We start from the raw sequence: 6,000 nt of genomic DNA, 5'->3' as shown, positions 1-6,000 counted from the left end.
TGTACAGCCTGCAGTACCTATGCATGATGTCAGATCATTGAATTTATCATGGTCTGCAGATCACACAAATCCTGATAAAATTCATTACATTCACCCACATTCAATTGGTATGCCTCATGGATGCACCTCCTAATCCCATGTTTGTTCTAAACATCAAATGTAACATGTCTGAAGGCTGTACATTTTGCTCCTGTTTCTCTTCCTACAATGGCATGCAAAAGTTTGGGTACCACTGGTCAAAATTTCTGTTAATGTGAATAGCTAAGCAAGTAAAAGAAGAGGTACAGTCGACGTTTCGGGCCGAGACCCTTCGTCAGGACTTGTCAGGACTTAGTCCTGATGAAGGGTCTCGGCCCGAAATGTCGACTGTACCTCTTCCTAGAGATGCTGCCTGGCCTGCTGCGTTCACCAGCAACTGTTATGTGTGTTGCTTGGAATTCCAGCATTTGCAGGTTTCCTCGTGTTTGCAAAGTAAAAGAAGAACTGATTTCCAAAAGGCATAAAGTTAAAGATGACACATTTCTTTAATATTTTAAGTAAGAAAACTTTGGTATTTCCATTTTTTACAGTTTCAAAATAACAAAAATGGAAAAGGGCCCAAAGCAAACATTTGGGCACCCTGCAGGGCAGTACTTAGTAACACCCCCTTTGGCAAGTATCACAGCTTGTAAACACTTTTTGTAGCCAGCTCAGAGTCTTTCAATTCTTGATTGAGGGATTTTCACCCATTCTTGCTTGCAAAAGACTTCTAGTTCTGTGAGATTCTTGGGCCGTCTTGCATGCACTGCTCTTTTGAGGTCTATCCACAGATTCTTGATGATGTTTAGGTCAGGGGTCTGTGAGGGCCATGGCAAAACCTTCAGCTTGCCCCTCTTGAGGTAGTCCATTGTTGATTTTGAGGTGTGTTTAGGTTCATTATCCTGTTGTAGAAGCCATCCTCTTTTCATCTTCGGCTTTTTTACAGACGGTGTGATGTTTGCTTCCAGAATTTGCTGGCATTTAATTGAATTCATTCTTCCCTCTACCAGTAAATGTTCCTTGTTCCACTGTCTGAAACATAAGCCCAAAGCATGATAGATCCACCTCGTGCTTAACAGTTGGAGAGGTGTTCTTTTCATGAAATTCTGCACCCTTTTTTCTCCAAACATACCTTTGCATATTGCAACCAAAAAGTTCTATTTTGACTTCATCAGTCCACAGGACTTGTTTCCAAAGTGCATCAGGCTTGTTTTGATGTTCCTTTGAACCTTTAGAATAGAATAAAAGTTCACCTTTTACTCGCTTAGTTATTCACAGTAACAGAAATTTTGATCAGGGGTGCCCAAACTTTTGCATGCCACTGCACTTAAAGTGCTCAAATGAGCAATCTGGGACCCAAGTGCGCAGCTAATTATCAATAGGGTCACTGAAGTCACCATAATGTAGCACGGAAACATTTCTATAATTTATTTTGTCTGGTGTTGGTATACAGTCAGTAGGAGATTTATTTCCTAACTATGCACATGGTCAACACCTTAAAAATCCCAACTATTAGGAAGGCCCAATGCCACCGAAACTCAAAGGATGCATACAAGCTTCAATTCTGATCAGGCTTTGAGTCAGTAATTTCAATTTGCCCCACCCACATAGTAGGTCCTCTCCAGCTTAACTGGACATCCTGCATTTAAGAATGAGTATTTAGGAAACTGACAGGATGCATATGTTGGTTGATTTAATCATCTCCTGCTGGGTGGGAAGGGACATTTCCACGTGCCCTCTTTCCCCACCAGTCATCTCCCAGTCAGGGGCTGGTTCAAGCTGACAGCACTGAAGAGACTTGCTCAGTCACTGAGTCAGCAAGGCTGGCTGACTGCTAGTCTTCCCATGTCTCCCCGCTCTCCCATTGTTCATTTCCAATTTACAAACAGTTTGAGTTAGGAATAGTTCTCAGGAACAGAACCCCATCGTAATCTGGAGATGACCTGTGCGTGCAAGCTTGATAGATCCTGCTAACGCCTTTTAAAGGGAAAGTCCAAACCAACCTACCTAAAAGTGATCAGGTAGGAAACTGCTGTAACTTTCTAACAGGTTCAAGTTTAGAGACTATTTCATGCAGATCTAAGGGTTCCATTGTGGGTTATTGGGTCATCAGTGTTCCAATGGGGTACTGGTGCTATTGGGGCATATTGTTTGGCCTTTAGCCTTGAGATGCAAATCCTAAGGCATATTGACTGAGGAAAATTATCAGCACAATGCCAGAAAAAAGCTGGCATTTCACAGATGTAAATTGTACTAATGCAGCATTAAGCAATTATGGGCACGTTTGAGAAAGCAAATACCAGTTGTTAATTGCAATTTGGACTAGCGAGCAGAGAATTCTGTGCATGCAAGCACTATCTTTCAAGATCCACCTTACCCTAATAATGTAAGTCATAGCATAAAGCCCAACGTTTGTCAATGGTGAGTGCAGCAATTAAAAAGAGGCTAATATTTTCTCTGGTAGAAGCTCCCCTCCTTCAAATGAAAGGATTTGTGGTTCCTGCACCATGTTTCACCTGGCACTGCTTTAGCAACAGATCACTCAGCCAACACTGACATACTGCAATACTGTAAACTTGTGTAGTTTGGCTGGGCTCTGGGAAGAGTCAGTGAAATCCAGTGACAAGCAGACAGGAGGGTCAGGACTGTCAGAATAGTGGCACTTGCGTTGACACATGCAGACAATGGGCTCAGAACTGCCCCAGCTCCCAGCAAACTCCATTAGAGAGGCAACCAATCCGGCTGAATGTCACATACTGGGTGAAACAGTGTCAGAATTTGCATTGAAAACAAAAGTGGGGCAAACAACATTCACTCTCATTCACGTGCAAGTCAGAGAGCAACTTCCTGTCACTGCACATCAACAGCTATATGAGGAGAACAGGAAGTTGATGTCCGAGTTGCACTGCTCCTCAGGAATCTTCCCCATGTTGGTCTCTCACTGAGAGAGTCAAAACCAAAACACATGCAAGCCATTAAATTGTGCTTACACACATGACAGAAACTTATTTATGAAGGCAAGGCACATGTTAGTGCACTGAGTGGCTGTGGCTGTTTGCTGCTGACCCACAGAAACCTGCCTGTTTTCATGATTTACTCACTGCTCCACCAGTCACTGATTGCTTTCTAACTTGCTAAATTCTGAATGTTTAATTCATCCCGCATATTTAGGGAAGTCGGTTTCATACCGGGGTTTTCATGATACCAGCACACTTCACAGCTCTGTGCTTACAATGAAGAAGGCCAAGGTCCCACAAACAGTAATATAAAAGTGATGTGATTACCTGTTTTTAGTGACATCGGTGAAGCACAAAGAATAACCAGACCTTTCCTCTTGAGACACCTAATAAAACTTTAGTTTAACACTAAGTCTGAGAGATTTAGAAACATAGAAAACCTACAGCACAATACAGGCCCTTCGGCCCACAAAGATGGTTGCTCAAATTTTGCAAAAATCTCTCAGTAGTTCTCTAGAATGTCAGATTATATTCCATGCTCTAGTTTCTGTTGTGGGTTTCTAAACTACCACCTGTTCTCTCAGAAAGGACATTACCATCTTCTAAGCAAATGTGACCATCTTTGCATCATTTTATTTATTATTCAATATGGAAATGAACTCATCTTTGACACCACGATGAAAATAAATAAGTGGCAGCTTTTCATTGGAGTAAAAGTAAAGCAACTTGTCACACTGAAAACTCAGTAATAACTGAACTGAATAAGATATTAAATCAAAACTGAAGTCAAGCCAAATCAATTTAAAAATCAAAATAAAAGATTTTTACATATATATATATATATATATATTTCTGTAAAATAAAAATCAAATAACAGCATCCTGGAATACAGAAGTCAGAGTCGTGAGGAAGATTGAAATATTATGGCTACTTGCATCATCACATATTGAATGCTTCAAATTATCTTACGCAATAGATAACTATTGGAAAATGATAAACACTGCTAAAGGTGGTACGCCTCACCAAGAAACATTAAGAGATTAAAGATTAGCTTTATTTGTCACATGAACATCAAAGCATACAGTGAAATGTGTCATTCTACATCAAATCAAATCAGCAAAGTTTGTACTCGGTAACTCGCTAGAGTCGCCAAGCTTCCGACGCCAACACAGCATGCCCACAAGTTGCTAACCCTATCCGTACAGTTTTGGAATGTGTGAGGAAACCAGAACACCCAGAGGAAATGCATGTGTTCATGGGGAGAACATGCAGTCTCCTTACAGACAGAGTTGGTACTCGAATCCCGATCTTACAGCTGGCACAATAAAGTGATCTGTTAATTGCTACACTACTGTGCTGCCCGTGATGAGTTGAATGATTGATTAATTAATTGGTTATCTATTGTTAATGGAGAGCAATACTATTACGTGCTGCTTTGTTTCTATCTTTCACCACTTTTGATAATAGGCCATTGAGCTGAAGTAATAACTGTTATTCTCTCCACAGATAAGAACACAATGACTAGAACCATACATAAGTAGGCCACTTAGCTCCTCACCGCTGCTCCATGTGTTCATAAGATTAGGGTGATTTGGTCGTGAATAAAAATGCATGATGTATTTGAGGGACTTAGGTGCACATGTACAATATAATTTCAGTTACAGGTGTCTTAGCAGTTTTCCTGTTTCCTGACTATTTATATTCCTGGTAATACAGGATGACAAACTCACAAACACATTACAGACCTTATATCCCCATATTTCTTCATTTTCCACATCTAGGACCCTGTTGCTCTCATTTCTGTATGTACCTTATGAATGATCATCCATGGCTCTTTCTGGCAGAAAGGTCGAATCCAGTGAACTAAGTAGAGACGTTGTCACTGTCTTTGTCTAGGACATTAAAATCCTCCTGGTCCTTGCCTATCTTGTCTGAAGAAACGGCCTTTGATTTTCACTTCTCTACACTTACTAAATCCTTTCAAAATCTTGATATAACCTCTAATTCTGAACCAAACATGACTGATCTCATTGAGTAGAGGTCAGTCATATCTGGTACATCTGCATGGGCCATTCCCTTTATTCCTGAAATTAGTTTAGGTGCTGACTGACAGTATGGGTATTTCTGACACTATCAGAGTTTTGCCTTTGCTTTCCTGGATTAGTTGTTATGGACCTCCAAATGTCCCCCTAAACAGTCACTCTGCCAAAATTTGTTGTTCTGTGGGAAGGGAATAGAGGGAACAGTGAGGCAGGAGCTTCAGAAGCCACAGCAAGCAGAAAGCCCTGCAAAAGTCTATTATAAAAGAAGGAACTTAGTTATGATCTTGGGTTCCTGTAGCAGAATTCACTTAGAGTTTGCACAGTAGCCTCTAGTGCTCCCTTTAAAGCTAAAATTGTTATGATGTCTTGGCACTGGATCACAATGGTTCCAATCTGGCAAATCTCTGCTCATAGAGTGAGCCAGAGGGCAGTGGGAACTATTCATGTCACACAGTGATTTTAGTCTCACTCTTCATTTCTGCTGAAAATGAAACAACAACATTCAAGTCCAGACCCCTTATCCTAATAGAGAATATGCAGATTCTCATAACAGTCTGTAGTCGTTCATGATAGAGGTGCGATAAGTGTTAGAGAGGTGGAAGTTAGTGTGTGAGACCATTATCAAAAGGTGTTCAAGATGTTGTCAGATGCAGAATGGGTTATCCCTCCATTCAGTCTACAAAGACAGATCTGAGCTTTCAGTCACCGGTCACATTGCTTCAACAATGTCCAAAGTATGCTTATGCTTATAGCACCACACCTCATCTTCCATTTGGATATATACTGTATTGGGACATTATAGTCAGCTCAGCAATTTCAGATTATCGTGCCTTTTCCCCTCTTTCTCCACAGACCTTTCACTTTCAATTTGTTTTTGTTTTTATTTTTTGTCTCTGACTTCTGTCTTTTATGGCCATTGTTTCTTTGGTAAGGCCAAATTTGGAGTATTGTGTACAGTTCTGGTCACCGAATTATAGGGAAGA

Source organism: Mobula hypostoma, chromosome 14, assembly GCF_963921235.1.
Source record: "Mobula hypostoma chromosome 14, sMobHyp1.1, whole genome shotgun sequence".
Taxonomy (NCBI): Eukaryota; Metazoa; Chordata; class Chondrichthyes; order Myliobatiformes; family Myliobatidae; genus Mobula; species Mobula hypostoma.
The sequence above is the reverse complement of the archived record's forward strand: the minus strand, read 5'-3'. Positions refer to the sequence as shown.